This window comes from Nannobrachium achirus (genome assembly GCF_963921795.1).
Source record: "Nannobrachium achirus genome assembly, chromosome: 2".
NCBI lineage: Eukaryota > Metazoa > Chordata > Actinopteri > Myctophiformes > Myctophidae > Nannobrachium > Nannobrachium achirus.
In genome coordinates, this window is record NC_137811.1 from 76709842 (window position 1) to 76728136 (window position 18295).

Below are 18295 nucleotides of genomic sequence, written 5' to 3' on the forward strand. Positions count from 1 at the left end.
AGGCTGCTCAGAGCATGGAGATTAGCTGCTCTACTTTACACCTGCACACCACACAGGTCTGTTCATATTAAACCTGTACATATTAAACCTCCACACCAACAGGTCTGTTCATATTAAACCTCCACACCAACAGGTCTGTTCATATTAAACCTCCACACCAACAGGTCTGTTCATATTAAACCTGCACACCACACAGGGCCAGTTGTTGCCAGAGTTTGCGAGAGAAATAAATAACTGCGTCTATGAAAACAACCCCAAAAGAAGTGTCTGGGACTCTGGGCTAAGGCTATCTGACGATCTGCAAGCCCACAAGCTTGTAGTCCCATTTTAAACCATTACAACACACAGCTTGTAGATCCGTCTTAAACCATTACAACACACAGCTTGTAGATCCGTCTTAAACCATTACAACACACAGCTTGTAGTCCCATTTTAAACCATTACAACACACAGCTTGTAGATCCATCTTAAACCATTACAACACACAGCTTGTAGATCCATCTTAAACCATTACAACACACAGGTCTGCTCGCGGACGCTTCACACAGAGGCTTCTCATTTAATTAGGTTGACAGGCAGGCCAACCATGGAGCGTTGCGTCTATTCAAGCTGCTTATTTCACTCTGGAGATATAATAGACCCACCTCCATATGGCAGAGCTGCCATACAGCAAATGGTTTTAGGGTTGAAAATAAGCCACATTTAAAAAGAAAAATCCCTAAAATGACCAATCTATAAGCTCTATGGTTTTGCTACTTAGTTTTTATGTCTGCCTATAAGGACATGACACGGGAGCGCTTCGCTGTTACTACGTGTCATCTTTTCGACACCCAACCCAAACCCTTACCCTAACCCTAGTCACTATTCCTCCCGACGCTCCTTTGTTGTTTGAAAGAGTGAGATTTCCCCCATGACACCAGGTTGAAAGTGTTTTGTGCAAAGGAAACATGTGTCTGTAACATACAGTATGTCACATGTCACATGAGTAGATTTGAGATGCACTCATTCAGCGCTGAGCTGGATTTGAGATTAAATGCGAAAAGCCCAAATTGCCATCTCTCGTGAGCCGCCCTCCGTTGCCTCTTGGTGGCGATGTTTCTGCAACATCGGCAGCTACAGTAGTAAATGCTACACTGAGGCACGTATCTGAATGAAAAGGCCTGAATCTAATCAGTGCATGGGGGGAGGGGGAGGGGGGGGCAGTCAATAAGTTAAACAGAAGAACCCTTATCTCACTGGCTCTGAAATTAAATCGTCGTGAGGTCTGATGGAATTATTCGTCGTTAACGCTCTGCTATTAAATCCTCAATCAGTTAACGCTCTGCTATTAAATCCTCAATCAGTTAACGCTCTGCTATTAAATCCTCAATCAGGGCCACGGAATTGGCAGTAGGAACGCCTGAGAGCGTGACAGCGTTACAAACAGCTTAGTACTTATGCCCCTTATTCATTTAACTTTAGTACTTATGCCCCTTATTCATTTAACTTTAGTACTTATGACCCTTATTCATTTAACTTTAGTACTTATGACCCTTATTCATTTAACTTTAGTACTTATGACCCTTATTCATTTAACTTTAGTACTTATGACCCTTATTCATTTAACTTTAGTACTTATGACCCTTATTCATTTAACTTTAGTACTTATGACCCTTATTCATTTAACTTTAGTACTTATGACCCTTATTCATTTAACTTTAGTACTTATGCCCCTTATTCATTTAACTTTAGTACTTATGCCCCTTATTCATTTAACTTTAGTACTTATGACCCTTATTCATTTAACTTTAGTACTTATGACCCTTATTCATTTAACTTTAGTACTTATGACCCTTATTCATTTAACTTTAGTACTTATGACCCTTATTCATTTAACTTTAGTACTTATGACCCTTATTCATTTAACTTTAGTACTTATGACCCTTATTCATTTAACTTTAGTACTTATGACCCTTATTCATTTAACTTTAGTACTTATGACCCTTATTCATTTAACTTTAGTACTTATGACCCTTATTCATTTAACTTTAGTACTTATGACCCTTATTCATTTAACTTTAGTACTTATGACCCTTATTCATTTAACTTTAGTACTTATGACCCTTATTCATTTAACTTTAGTACTTATGACCCTTATTCATTTAACTTTAGTACTTATGCCCCTTATTCATTTAACTTTAGTACTTATGCCCCTTATTCATTTAACTTTAGTACTTATGCCCCTTATTCATTTAACTTTAGTACTTATGCCCCTTATTCATTTAACTTTAGTACTTATGCCCCTTATTCATTTAACTTTAGTACTTATGACCCTTATTCATTTAACTTTAGTACTTATGACCCTTATTCATTTAACTTTAGTACTTATGCCCCTTATTCATTTAACTTTATAGAACTAGCCAGATTGCTGACATTTTTTTTTTTCAAAAAACCTTAGAAGGATTCAAAAGACACTTATAGAATCGGGTCAGAATTCAAATTCTTACGATTTTTCGAAAATAGCAGATGTACAATCTGCTATTTTTCAATAGTTAAAGCATAACATAATAATACACAATAATGTGTACCCATTCTGAATGGCTTTTAATCGGCAAAATCTTTATACAATATGTGGCTTCATCTCCATCTCTCAGCTAAGGGGTCCTTGTCCTGAAAAACGTTGCAGACCCCTGAGACTGAAAGACATCCATCCTTACATCCAGCTGTTCTGAAGCCAGAGCCACGGCCGTCCCTGCTGCCTCACTAATGGAGATGAAAATAGACCAAAGGAAATTACTTTCAGGGACAGAATTGAGTCTGTGTGCGTGCGTGCGTGCGTGCGTGCGTGTGTGCGTGCGTGCGTGCGTGCGTGCGTGCGTGCGAGAGAGACAGAGAGAGAGAGACATCATAAGTGGCGATTCCATAAAGCCCCTTAATGCGCATTTACGGCTTATTCGCAAAATGTTTTTATGGAAACACTTCAAAATGCGAATAAACTTTCATTATCCGCAAAAAAAATTATCGGCTTGGAGGAGGTGGATTTGGAGGCTTTATTGAATAAACTAAATGCGCATTTGTGAATGGAAATGGGTCAGACAATAAATGTGAATACATTATGACGTTCTGGGTCCATATCGTCCTCCAACTTAACACTTTCCCCTGCTGCTTAACGTCCCTTGTATAGCGTTTATAGCCCACAAAACAAACCGGTTGTTTGTTACACACAGAGTGACACGGACCGTGTGTAAATTCCTCCCGTTTTCACCTCCCGGAGTCAAGCCATCCGTGGCTAACCCTTCCTCATCACACGGTGTTGCGTGCCAAAAGTGGCCAATCTACAAGCTCACAGCAGCTCGCATCCGCGTCTCCGTGCCGCGCTGTGAGCTTGTAGATCTGCCACCTTCCAGAGGACGCTGAAACTTGCAGGATGAGCACTGTGCAGCGATTGAGTCACAGCAGTCAGACGTGCAGTGATCACGTCTCGGTTCGGTCTGAAAAAATCAGCCCGATCAACCCATGGGACCGTCGCTAATTCGAATGACACCCGCAAATGGAAACAGGTTAAATTCGCTTTGTCTTAATACGCATTTCTGATAATTCGCTTCCCTAAAAATAATAAGTTTATGGAAACATGGCTAGAGAGACAGAGAGACAGAGATATTTCTAAGTGTCAATCAGGGTGTTTAATGAGACATAATTACCGCCATTCAGTAGCTGAATGTGTTTACTTTGAACGTTTTTTAAATATATAATATATTATATTTGTTTTGGGTATAGAATTTGCCTCTGCATTGGGGAATTATAGCACAAAGCACTCAATTAGAAAGTAATTCATAACTTTGTGTGTGTGGTTGTAAACATCACAATAATGTGCTTGTCACAGAATCCCACAGCACACCTGGTCTTGTCTCTGGGCACACCGGAGTGTCTCGCTACACCGTATGGGAACTGCTGCTTTAATGTACTTTAAACTAACACTAAAACTAATTTACTTCATTTGACGAGAGTTTTAATGAAAACAACATCTGCTCTAAGCAAAGACAATTACATTTCTACATTTAATCAAATCACACCTGTCATGTACTGCCCATCAATGATGATATACAGTAATTATCCTACCATAAAACCATGTTGTTTCATCCTTACTGTACTGTAAGGATAAGAAACAGCTTAAACACAAGAGTTCCTATTCTGGGGTAAACGTTCTGCGAACATACTGTAGCCGATCTACAAGCTCGTTGCGACGCGTTGTGAGCTTGTAGATCGGCTAGTTTCAGCAAAGATATTTGGTGTAGGGCGGGACCTCTACACAAAATGATAATTAGTGTAATTAGCTTTGTTTTGTAATCAGTTGGCACTGTTTATACCGTACTCACACATGCAAGGGGCGGCATAGCTCAGGGGTAGAGAAACCGTTATTAGAGCACGAAGGGTTCCCGAAGGGTTCCCAGTTCGAATCTGGGCTCCCCCTGAGTTAATGTCGAAGAGTCCTTGGGCAAGACTCTGAACCCCTAATTGCTCCCGGTGAGCAGGTTGGTGCCTTGCATGGTTTCCTCCGCCATTGGTGTATGAATGTGTGCGTGAATGGGTGATTGTAATGCACAATCTATGTAAAGCGCTTTGGATAAAAAGCGCTATATAAATGCACCATTTACCATTTATGCATCACATACTGTACAGCTGTTTCCTGTTGAGATTGGCACATTTCACTCAGGTTTTTCCATCTCACTCACATCAGTTCGTCTGCTGACCTCACTCAGCAATGAAATAAACAGACAATAAACAAAAAATAAAATAAAACAATTCACAGGAGGCAAGCAGTGATCACTCCATGATGTGCACTGCAATGTAGTTTCAAATGCACTACATTGCAGGCGCTTTTCGAGAGTGAAAAAATAAGAAGACACGTGTGACCATGTGTGATCTGGGCAGCTTGCCCCAGGAAATGTGCCAAGCTCAAAAGGCATCAACGGTACATGCATACAAACACACAAAGTTAGATGTAGAAGAGTCTATCACTGCTTAAAAAGGTTGAGAACCACACTACTCTAATACTTTGATTGCTCTTTGAGTCTGACCTTAACTCATTCACTACCATCGACGAGATCTGACAGATTATTGTTTTATCGCCGCTTTAATCGAATCCTCGCTCTTGTCCCGCCTCTGATCACCGTATCTGGTTCCCGCTAGGCCTATTTCCGTATCCGGAGATTTTAATCTACATCTGGGTCAATGTTATTGATGTCCACAAAGGTTGGATTATCTCCGAATCTATTTTTCCCCCGAGTTTTGTCAGTAAACAAGCCACATTCAAACAAGCCTAGCAATGTCACTTTGTTTTTCACCCAGCGTTACAAGAGATGCTCCTGTACATGATCCACACTGTACGCTAAGAGGCTGGCACTGGAGGCTTATTGCGACCCAAGGTCGCAGTTTACCATGCTCTGACATCATGCTCTGATGTCACTGTGATGTCAGGGGAACCACTCTACAGAAGTCACACTAACAGAAAGCCTTTTATGCCCATATATGGAGTTCCCTGATGTCATCAATATTAATGATGCCCTGTTAGAGAGATCCCTGTGATGCCAGGGGGGAAAAAAATCCCTTTTATGCCCATATATGGAGATCCCTGATGTCCACTAACCCTGATGTCCACATCACTGTGGTGCGACCTCGCCCTTTAGACTGAGGTGTCTTCCTAGTAAAATAAATGGAATCCTGTGAGTAACTGAGTTAAGAGTCAGCCTCAGTTGGTCAGGGAGATGCAGAGTCTTCCTAGAGAGAGAGAGCTCTGAACAGTGACATTAAAGCAGTGAACCCACAGAGGATTCACATTGCAGTACAATCTGCTTTCTGTGGCGTTTATGGCCAATAGAGCCGTGATGCATCTGCATGCCTGATGGGCAGGCAGCTCCGTCTCCTCTCCTCACGTGAAAATAACGAGGTCGTTACAGCAGAACATGAATAGTAATGTCCTGATTGGGTGAACAGAACATGAATAGTAATGTCCTGATTGGGTGAACAGAGCGGAGGCCGATGCCTGGTCAGGGAACAGCTTGATCTGAGCCCTGATTCGCTGCACATCACTGGGGGACGGAACTAATCACAGCAAATCTGCTGTACTCTGCGTGTGTGTGTGTGTGTGTGTGTGTGTGTGTGTGTGTGTGTGTGTGTGTGTGTGTGTGTGTGTGTGTGTGTGTGCGTGTGCGTGCGTGTGCGTGCGTGCGTGCGTGCGTGCGTGTGTTGGCGTGCGTGCGTGCAAGCATGTGTAAGTGCGCACAGGTGTAATTTATATATCATTGTTCCTTCCTGCTATTTTTCGAGAACATGTGAAAGAAATGATGGGGACATTTTGAAGAATTTGTAATAATTCTGTAACATTCGTTATTCAAATCTTCTCATTTAGGGGTCCCTGGTTGTAAATATTTTCAGATAGGGTAACATCAAACCCCATCAGTGCCCATACCCTCGGTGGGGTTGGCAAAAGGGCCTTTCTATGTGGAGTTGGCATGTTCTCCCCGTGTCTCCTAGGGTTGATACCCTCACAAAAAACATGCAGTCATCCTGGTCTCTATACTGCCTCCCCCTGGCCAGCCGGGGTGCCTGATGGAGGGGAAAGGAACTGTTTGGAATACCGTGTTCCTTCCACGTGCTACGTCCAAACCGGGGAATCTCCCCCCTGTCAGGTGAAAAGAACCCAACCAGCACGCCCACATGGGTCCCGCATGGGTATGAGTTGGGCTTCCCTACATGGGCCCCATCTGGGAATGTCCGCGGTTTCCACAAGGGTCCCTCGTGGGTTAGCCCACGTGGGCTCAACGTGGGTTCTACATGGGCCCTGGGTTGGCCCCACCTCGGCAAATTTATATGGGACCCAGGTGGGAACCACTTGGGCTAGCCCACGTGGGCTCAACGTGGGTTCTACATGGGCTCTGGGTGGGCCCCACCTCGGCAAATTTATATGGGACCCAGGTGGGAACCACTTGGGCTAGCCCACGTGGGTTCTATGTGGGAATGTCCGCGGTTTCCACAAGGGTCCCTCGTGGGTTAGCCCACGTGGGCTCTGAGTGGGTTCTGCATGGGTCCTGGGTGGGCCCCACCTTGGTAAATTTATATGGGACCCAGGTGGGAGCCGCTTGGGCTAGCCCACGTAGGCTCTGGGTGGGTTCTGCATGGGTCCTGGGTGGGCCCCACCTTGGTAAATTTATATGGGACCCAGGTGGGAGCCGCTTGGGCTAGCCCACATAGGCTCTGGGTGGGTTCTGCATGGGTCCTGGGTGGGCCCCACCTTGGTAAATTTATATGGGACCCAGGTGGGAGCCGCTTGGGCTAGCCCACATAGGCTCTGGGTGGGTTCTGCATGGGTCCTGGGTGGGCCCCACCTTGGCAAATTTATATGGGACCCAGGTGGGAGCCGCTTGGGCTAGCCCACGTAGGCTCTGGGTGGGTTCTGCATGGGTCCTGGGTGGGCCCCACCTTAGCAAATTTACATGGGACCCAGGTGGGAGCCGCTTGGGCTAGCCCGCATGTGCTCTACATGGGTTATACATGGGCCCTGGCTGGGCCCCACCTTGGCAAATTTATATAGGACTCAGGTGGGAACCACTTGGGCAAGCCCACGTGGTCCCACCTAGGCAATTCTATGTCGGAACCATAGGGGATAAATGTGGGATCCAAGTGGGCTCAACCTTGCTCCTAGGCAAATGTAAGTAGTTTCTGACTGGTCCTTCGATGTGCGATGGTTCCTTTTGGTCCTAGACATCAACCATATTAATAATTGTAAACAGTCTACACATGAAATATTTTTGCAAGGATGAAAGTAGACAATATATTTTGACAAAGTTTATTAAACAAAAACGTTGTTAATACAAACACAATGTAAATAAAGAGCAGCAGTGTCAAGAGCAGTGTCAAAGGGCACAAATAGCAAATGTACATAAAGAGCAGCAGTGTCAGAGTAAATATACATACGGTATATGTACATTATGGTATATACAAAAAAATCACTTAAAGAAACAGCTCCACAGACAAACACTGTGTGTGTGGGTGTTGCATGAGCCAAGAGCCAGAGAACACACATAATGTACATAAAGAGCAGCAGTGTCACGGCAAATATACATACTGTATGTACATGTGGTATATAAAAAAATACACTTAAAATGGGAAAAAAAAATGCTCCACAGACTGCAAACAGAACAAAATGATGGATAAAAATTGTCCAAAAACAAACACTGCATGTGGGTGTTTCTTTGAGCCAACCACAGGGCAGCATTGTGCTGCTGAGGGGAGAGAAAGAGAGACAGAGACTTGGTCTACTGGGGAGGTGCATCATCCAGTTGAGGACGTATACAAAAAATCACTTAAAATCCCTTAAAATGAAAAAAAGGAGGAAAAAACAGCTCCACAGACAAACACTGTGTGTGTGGGTGTTGCATGAGCCAAAAGTCAGAGAACACACATCAAATGTACATAAAGAGAAGCAGTGTCACAGCAAATATACATACTGTATATAAAATAAATAAACTTAAAATGGGAAAAAAAACTGCTCCACAGACTGCAAACAGAACAAAATAATGGATAAAAATTGTCCAAAAACAAACACTGTGCGTGTGGGTGTTTCTTTGAGCCAACCACAGGGCAGCATTGTGCTGCTGAGGGGAGAGAAAGAGAGACAGAGACTTGGTCTACTGGGGAGGTGCATCATCCAGCTGAGGACGCTGTACAGTCTGACCTCTGACTCTGTTCCCACCTCTATCGCGAGCACCAATGAACCCCTTGGAGATGGCCTTTTCTGCAGCCTGGTGGTTGGTCTCTTGTGTGATAGGGTTTTTCTTAAGTCCCCCTAAAAGAAATGACAAGAAGACAACTGTTAGAATGATGGAATATGAAACCTTTTTGAGTGACATCAATTCCAAAAAAATTTCACCCCGTTTCCACTGCTGTATATTTTAATCAGAAACACTCAGGTCAAAGTCTTTTTAACCATTTATTGCAACAATTGTAATACAGTTAAACTTGGCATTAAGGATGTTCCCTGAATTTTGTTCATGCTTGCTTGCTATGCAAAACCAGGGAACTTTAAGCAAAACCCCCCATAGGGTTACAATAGTAGTACAATAGCAATATTTTGACATGTTAGCTTGGGTGGATGCTGGGGTGGAGGAGGCAGCATAATCCAAGATCAAAACCAAGTAGAGCTATTAATAGTGAATGCAAGTCGTATTTAAAGGAGCCACCTGTACAGAGCGAGAGCTCAGATTGGATTGTAATGGATTGTAATTGGATTGTAATGATCAGCAGATCTGTGAATGAGGATTAGGAAAAGGATCTAACTGACAGCTGGTTACAGTTGAGGCGGGCGAGACTCACGTGTGAAGCATAAACTAACACCATTATTCATGCTGTGGCATGCCTTAAAATTAAAACATTTAATTAAAGTGACATATAAAGTAAAGTTACACAGAGCAATACTCAAACATACCATATATGACATCATAAAGGCGCAGGTATCTGGACTTCCTCTTGTCGTTACGTCCAAAAAGGTTGAACTGTTTTGCCAGATCATGTGACAAGAGGTACGACATCATTCGTCTGGTAGCATCACCCAGCGAAACACCTCCGATATCACCCACCATGGCAACCTGAGTGTATGGAAAAAGTCACAGGAAGGAAAAGCTGTAAGTGAACAGCAACAAGCAGTCAATCTATCTTATCACACTTTCACTGCTTGCTCCATTTCCCCCCACTGACATGTACCAATACAATACTAGCACATTGATTCACACTCTCACAGTGAAGAATCTCAGCAAAACTTGTGACCAGACAGTGGTCCCAAAAGGGCTAACCAACTAGTAGCTCGCATGATGTGACTATGCCATTAAGCTAGATGCAGAATACACCAAAATTAGAGTCACAATCTTTAACTCAAATATTTGCTTCTGGGGGTCCCTGGAACAAAATATTTTGCGTTGGGGGTCTGTGACCAAATACATGTCATTTTGGTGGTACTCTACATGACAAAGAATGGGAACCACTGATAGCAATTATGTAAAAAAAAAAAAAAAAAAAAAAAGGATTTAAGACATGTGTAGAATCTGCCTATATCAGTGGTTAATTGAGGACCCCCAAAATATGTATTTGGCCACGGACCCCCATCTCAAAATAGTTTGTTCCAGGGACCCCCACAAGCAAAGATTTGATTTAAAGACTTTCACTCTAAATGTCTCACATAAAGATACTTTAATCCCTTTAAAATAATTTGACCCCCCCCCCCTCACACACACACACACACACACACACACACACACACACACACACACACACACACACACACACACACACACACACACACACACACACACACACACACACACACACACACACAGCCTATGCGTTGTGAGCTTGTAGATGGGCTATTTTCAAATAGCCATGGTATAAAATAAAGTAGGCTAAAGTATGTAAGTTGAAGTTTTCAAATAAACGATGGGCTATTTTCAAATAGCCATGGTATAAAATAAAGTAGGCTAAAGTATGTAAGTTGAAGTTTTCAAATAAACGTAGTGTAGTAAAAGTAGGCTACAATATTTGGATCCGAGTTGTAGTGGAGTAGAAGAATTACCTCAAAATTGTATTTAAGTAAATGTACATAGTTACTTTACACCACTTTAAACCACTTTACATACACACACACACACACACACACAAACACACACACACACACACACACACACACACACACACACACACACACACACACACACACACACACACACACACACACACACACAATAAGACTATTTTCTTACCTTAAATTAGTTTTCCAATCGAAGAATGAAGATTGAAGAATTGAAGAAATGAAAAAAGCAGCAAAAATGATGACAAACAGTATGCAGTTAGTGTTTCGTTGTAAGATAGCACACACTAGCAGCAGCTCTGCATTACCTGTGAGATTCTGTCTGTATGTCTTTGTGTGTAACTTAACCGCTCTGCGAATTCAAATAACAAAGGGCTGCATCTGATTGGCCAGTTCTCCCTGCCCCCTCCCCCCCCTCTCTCTCTCTCTCTCTCTCTCTCTCTCTCTCTCTCTCTCTCTCTCTCTCTCCCCACTGTGAAAGGGGCGGTTCTGATTCTGTTGAAGTCTATTGACTGCAGGGAGTTTATGGAGAAGTATAGGCCTAGTTATATAGGCCTAATCTGTAGTTTTATAATTTAATGTATTTTTGTGTGTAATCCACTTTTAGAGGTGTTTTATAATTTAAGCTACTTTTAAACTGTGCAAAATGAAATTAAATCCATGATAGTGGAATGCATTGCTTCCATATGTCCTAGAAAAAAAATCACAGTTAAAATACAAAGTCAGAGTTAAAACAGTACAGCTGCATTTTGATAAAGTTCATATTCTCTTGAGATTTAGTTGACAAAAAAGAAAACTAAAGACTCAGTTATCTTTTTTTTTTTATCTCTCCTTATAGAGCATCGCAGCGGAAGTGGATGCCTGGGGTCACTACGTCATTCCCCATTCATTTTCGCCATAGACTTTTACAAAAATATTTATAACAATTATGTTAAGCCTCGAACCAAGCCATCCAGGATGGAGGTGAATCATGACCATATAACCTTTGATCCTATGTGAAAACATATTTTAATATTACATTATTTGATATACTACATTTAATAACTACCCTTTGTTTAGCGATTTTCAAAATGTTCTTTTCATAGAAAAAAAGGTTATATGGTCATGATTCACCTCCATCCTGGATGGCTTGGTTCGAGGCTTAACATAATTGTTATAAATATTTTTGTAAAAGTCTATGGCGAAAATGAATGGGGAATGACGTAGTGACACCAGGAATCAACTTCCGCTGCGATGCTCTATGTCCTATGGACAATGGTGGAAAAAAGTAGTCAAATATTTTACTCAAGTAAAAGTATCAATATGGCAGTACAGAAATACTCTGTTACAAGTAAAAGTCTGGAATACAAAGTACGAAAGTATTATCATCAAACTGTCTTTTCAAATGGGAGAGGTTAGACGGCTATTGTATCCACGAAACCGGTTTGCCACTTCACAGTTAGGAAGTTTAGTTTCCGAGGGTGTCTGTCATTAACCATCAGACAGTCATAGATTCGTCTGCTCTTTTCCCTCTCTACAAAACCTATTTGCCCAAATGTCTGATCTACAAGCTCACAATGCCTCGCAGTGCAAGGCGTTGTGAGCTTGTAGATCTGCTATTTTTGGCTCAAGTTCTCAGAATATGGACGCTAGGGTTCAAGTGGTTGTTTATCTAGAGCTAAAACATGTAACTTGTTTAAGATAATGTCCTTAGTTAAGCTGACAAAAACAACAAACCTTGAGTTAAAACCAGCCTGTCTCTGGGCTAGTTTGAGAACATTTTAGAATATAGAGTAGATAATGAGACTACTTAAGGTCCATCCGTGGGTTAAGCCAAATCGCAAGACAGTACAGTACAGTAGCATAGTGGAAAATGTGTCAATAATTCTAGGAGTTACTTTTCAAAAGCTGAGAAGGAAAGTGATTGGTTAGATGGACTTCACAGTGACGTGTGAACTTACCCTGTATTCAAATGGTAATGAGATTCTGCCCCTGGTTGGTCTGTCTGCCCTCTCTCTCTCTCTCTCTTTCTCTGTGTGTGTGTGTGTGTGTGTGTGTGTGTGCGTGTGTGTGTGTGTGTGTGTGTGTGTGTGTGTGTGTGTGTGTGTGTGTGTGTGTGTGTGTGTGTGTGTGTGTGTGTGTGTGTGTGTGTGTGTGTGTGTGTGTGTGTGTGTGTGTGTGTGTGTGTGCGCGCGTGTGTGCGTGTGTGTGTGTGTGCGTGCGTGTGTGCATGCATGCAATGTGCCTGTCTGTCTGTCTGTCCAAAATGCATCAAGTATAATCAGCTACTGACTTTTAAATAATGTGTATTATGTATCATTATATTGTAAAAGTACCTATCACATAAAGCAGACATGTCACAACACACACACACACACGCACACGCACGCACACGCACACACACACACACACACACACACACACACACACACACACACACACACACACACACACACACACACACACCACCAGTGGTTTTTGGGAGCGTTCCAGGTGGTCCCTAGCTAAATGATGGCGAGTTGGTGACCAAATGGACCCTCATAGATCTACACTTTCATTTTACACTAAATTATTGTTAAACATCTGCATTACTTAATTTACAACAAGTCTACACAATTAGAGAAAGTAGAAGTGTTATTTTGATCAACATTTTGCCTGTTATCTCTCCTACTGGTGCCAGTACAGCATGGAATTGATATAGCATTAAAGCCATGGATGTTTTTCTTTATTATTATTTTTCTTCTTTATACATAACCCCCTGAATAGATAAGTTGGTCAAGCTGTTGTTAATAACTAGGCTAGACTTCGTAAGTCCATATGGAAACATTCAAAGGACATAGTTTTCCCCACTCATTGCCTAGGCCAATTCACAGCCAAAAAATAACTGAAATAAAATTAAAAATTAAATAAAAAATAGGCCGATGTGGGAACCAGTGATTGACGGTTGAAGTTGAAAAATCTATGTAGACCAATGTGGGAACCATGTAGGCCTGCCCACTTCCAACCCATGCCCAGTTAGCCCACATGTAGCCCATGCGGGAACCATGTGGGCCAGCCCACTTCCAACCCATGCCCAGTTAGCCCACATGTACACCATGCGGGAACCGCGTGGGCCAACCCACTTCCATCCCATGCCCAGTTAGCCCACATGTAGCCCACGTGGGAACCACCTGGGCCAGCCCACTTCCATCCCATGCCCACTTAGCCCACATGTAGCCCATGCAGGAACCACGTGGGCCAGCCCACGTCCATCCCATGCCCAGTTAGCCCACATGTAGCCCATGCGGGAACCTCGTGCCCCAGCCCACTTCCATCCCATGCCCAGTTAGCCCACATGTAGCCCATGCGGGAACCACGTGGGCCAACCCACTTCCATCCCATGCCCAGGTAGCCCACATGTAGCCCATGCGGGAACAACTTGGGCCAACCCACCTCCATCCCATGCCCAGTTAGCCCACATGGAGCCCATGTGGGAACCACTTGGGCCAGCCCACTTCAATCCCATGCCCAGTTAGCCCACATGTAGCCCATGTGGGAACCACCTGGGCCAGCCCACTTCAATCCCATGCCCAGTTAGCCCACATGTAGCCCATGTGGGAACCATGTGGGAAAGCCCACTTCCAACCCATGCCCAGGTATCCCACATGTATCCCACGTGGGACCCATGTAATTTGCCCACATCAAGCCCATGCCCACGTGGTACCCAAGTAGCCCAACTCGTACCCATGCGGGACCCATGTGGGCGTGCTGGCTGGGAAGTGGCTTGGACTCCTCATGCATAGAAGGAAGCATGAGGTCAGTCCGTTGCTCTCCCCAGGTTGGCAGAGGGAGAGCAGAGCCCAGGATTACATTAGACAATTGACACTGCGTTAAAAATGGGTTACAGAATCGTGGGATGAAAATTATAATAAAAAGAAAACTAAAAACATCTCAATTTTTGATATGAAAATGTTTGAGAACAACTGATCTACACGAGCCACACCCTCTAATAAGGTGCCCATTACCATGCTTTAACGTGTGTGTGTGAGTGTGAGTGTGAGTGTGAGTGTGTGTGTGTGTGTGTGTGTGTGTGTGTGTGTGTGTGTGTGTGCGTGTCTGTCTGTGTGTGTGTGTGTGTGTCTCTGTGTGTGTGTGTGTGTGTGTGTGTGTGTGTGTGTGTGTGTGTGTGTGTGTGTGTGTGTGTGTGTGTGTGTGTGTGTGTGTGTGTGTGTGTGTGTGTGTGTGTGTGCGCGTGTGTGCGCGTGTGTTTGTGTGCGCGTGCAATGCAGCAATACAGGACAATGTGCACGTTGTCTTTGAGTCCCCGCCCGGCCCGCTTCAAACAAAAAGCACAGAAAAATGAAGTGCCTCGGGTGTGTGTGTGTGGGGGGGGGAAGGGGGGGGGGTGTAAGGAGTGGTGTGTGTGTGTGTGTGTGTGTGTGTGTGTGTGTGTGTGTGTGTGTGTGTGTGTGTGTGGGGGGGGTGGGGGGTGTAAGGAGTGGTGCGGCTATGAGAGAAACGTGCTGTCAGCAACTCCCAGTCATTAGATAGCCTTTGACTGTTCAATAATAGATAAGGCTTAATGGTTGCTGCGCTGCTGCTCGCTGGCTGGCTTTGACATGTAAGGAGATAATGAATGTAAGAATGTGCAGCGCGGGGACTTGTGTCACGTTGTTAATACTCCATCTGCAGACTACCTGTCTCCTTGCTCCCAAATGAGACAAAACACACAGCCTTGTTATCCACCATTCCTCCGCTTATCTGGCATGTGTGCGTGCGTGTATATGTGCGTGCGTGCATGCATATGAGCGTGCGTTATTGCGTACGTGTGTGTGTGTGTGTGTACTGCATCTAATACAAGGACCAGAGTGACCTCACAATGACAATTTGCTGGTCTTCATTTTCAAGAGGAAGATTTATGGTTATAAATTTAAGTTTAAGGGTAGGGTTATCATTCAATAAATGCCATTGTCTGATCACAGCATTAGATAGATAGATAGATAGATAGATAGATAGATAGATAGTAGGACATTAACTAAAAAGTCGACAAGTCGACTGAGTCGACTTCATTACACAAGTCGACTCCCACCAGAGAAAGTCGAAGTTGAAAAAAAAAATCCTTTGTATTTTTTTTCTATCATTATTTTTGCTCCGTGTGTGCGTCTGTACAGCATTCAAACAGTAGGATTGCTTATTGTCAAGGACGGAATGATCCAATATTACGGTTACATTTGGTATAACATGGTTCTATTGTGAAAATAGCAGATCTACATGCTCACAACGCCTCACATCGCGAGGCATTGTGAGCATGTAGATCGGCTATTTTGCCTCTATATATTTGACAATTTGGACATTGTTTAATTTGTAATTTTAGAGGTATTAAAAAGTCCTTAAATTGGCACTTTAGAAATATGCAGATACCCTCTATATACTTAAACTTTATGTTTGTTTGTTTACTGTTGAGTGAGAAAACAATGTCTCAACACTAAGTTAATCATCTTGGGACCCCCCCAAAAAATTGGGGGGTCGTGTGTGATGTGATGACGACCTAAAGTCGACTTCAACTCTACTTTTTACTGAGTCGAGTCGACTTGCAAAAATCACAAGTCGTTAATGCCCTAATGAAGTATCTCAGGTTGTTGTTCACGAGGGAGGCGAGGTCAGAGCAGATCAGCGGGAGTAGGAGTGGTGGTCGTTGTACTGACTGTGAGCTGTTATGAGGAAGTGAGCCAGAAGGCAAAGCTCTCAGTTTACCCAGCAATCTGAGTTCCAACTCTCACCTCTGGGTTTGAAGGGTGGGTCAGGAAGCACCACGGATACAAGCACACAAAATGACTTTTCTCAGACGGGCGTCTGGAGGCTCCTTTAGAGACAGGGTGAAGTGTTATGACCAGGACTCTGTGGTTGTTTAGGGCATCTTTTACCAATGCTTTTATGTTTGTTATTTGAATCCTGAAAAGTTATGGTTTTGGATATATATATTAGGGCATTAACGAAAAAGTCGTCTCAGTGGACTTCATTACGCAAGTCGACTCCCACCAGAGAAAGTCGAAAGTCGAAGTTGGAAAAGAAATCCCTTGTATTTTTTTCTATCATTATTTTTGCTCCATGTGTGCGTCTGTACAGCATTCAAACAGTAGGATTGCTTATTGTCAAGGACGGAATGATCCAATATTACAGTGCTACATTACATTTGGTATAACACGGTTCTATTGTGAAAATAGCAGATCTACATGCTCACAACGTCTCGCGATGCGAGGCGTTGTGAGCATGTAGATCGGCTATTTTTACAATTTCTGCCTCTATATATTTGACAATTTGGACAATGTTTAATTTGTCATTTTAGAGGTATTATTAAGTCCTTAAATTGGAAATGTGAAGATACCCTCTATATACTTAAACTTTATACAATAATTGGGGGGTCGTGTGTGATGTGATGACGTCAAACAATAAAGTCGACTTCAACTCAACTTTTTACTGAGTCGAGTCGACCTGCAAAAATCACAAGTCGTTAATGCCCCAATATATATGATGATATAGAAACAACATTCAAACATGATGATGATGATGAAAAATTGCAGTTCAAGAAGCAGGTTCTACAAGCACACAACGTTGTGAGCTTTTAGATTGTCTATTTTCATACAACTGTGTAGTATTGGGGGTCCTTGACATGAAGCAGTTTGAGAAACAATGCTTTAAATAAAGGTGCTGTTCTTTGCATTTGCAGTCACAGACAGATTGTTCTTACTTTCACGTCAGAAGTCTGTAAACAAACACCATACACAGACTTGACCTTCAACACAGCAGCGCTCATTAGAATACAAATTAAGGAAAATAACTTTGTGCATAATTTTACCTCTTAGATTTAAAGCAGGGGTTTTCAGCTGATTTTGACCCAAGGACCAGCACAGGGCAGGCCACGGATCAACTGCCATCACTGAATGAAGTTGACATTTTGCAGATCTACAAGCTCCCAATGTATTGCATCGCAACATGTTATGTGCTTTTTAGATCGGCTATTTTTCATACTTTTATGTGACACCAGTATGATGCTGCATTCACACTGCGAGAAGCCAAGCTAATGGTTTGCTTGGTAATTCAATGTATTCTCTATGCAAACCAGCTTAAAAAGAAAATGCCAAGCTTTTTTTCCAGCTTGGAAATTTTAAAGGCTGGTTTGCATAGAGAATACATTGAATTACCAAGCAAACCTTACCAAAGCTTGGCTTTTCTGTATGTGAATGAGGCATGACAAAGTAGGTTATACATTTACTGTATGTGAATGAGGCATGACAAAGTAGGTTATACATTTACTGTATGTGAATGAGGAATGACAAAGTAGGTTCTACATTTACTGTATGTGAATGAGGCATGACAAAGTAGGTTATACATTTACTGTATGTGAATGAGGCATGACAAAGTAGGTTATACATTTACTGTATGTGAATGAGGAATGACAAAGTAGGTTCTACATTTACTGTATGTGAATGAGGCATGACAAAGTAGGTTATACATTTACTGTATGTGAATGAGGCATGACAAAGTAGGTTCTACATTTACTGTATGTGAATGAGGCATGACAAAGTAGGTTCTACATTTACTGTATGTGAATGAGGCATGACAAAGTAGGTTCTACATTTACTGTATGTGAATGAGGCATGACAAAGTAGGTTATACATTTACTGTATGTGAATGAGGCATGACAAAGTAGGTTATACATTT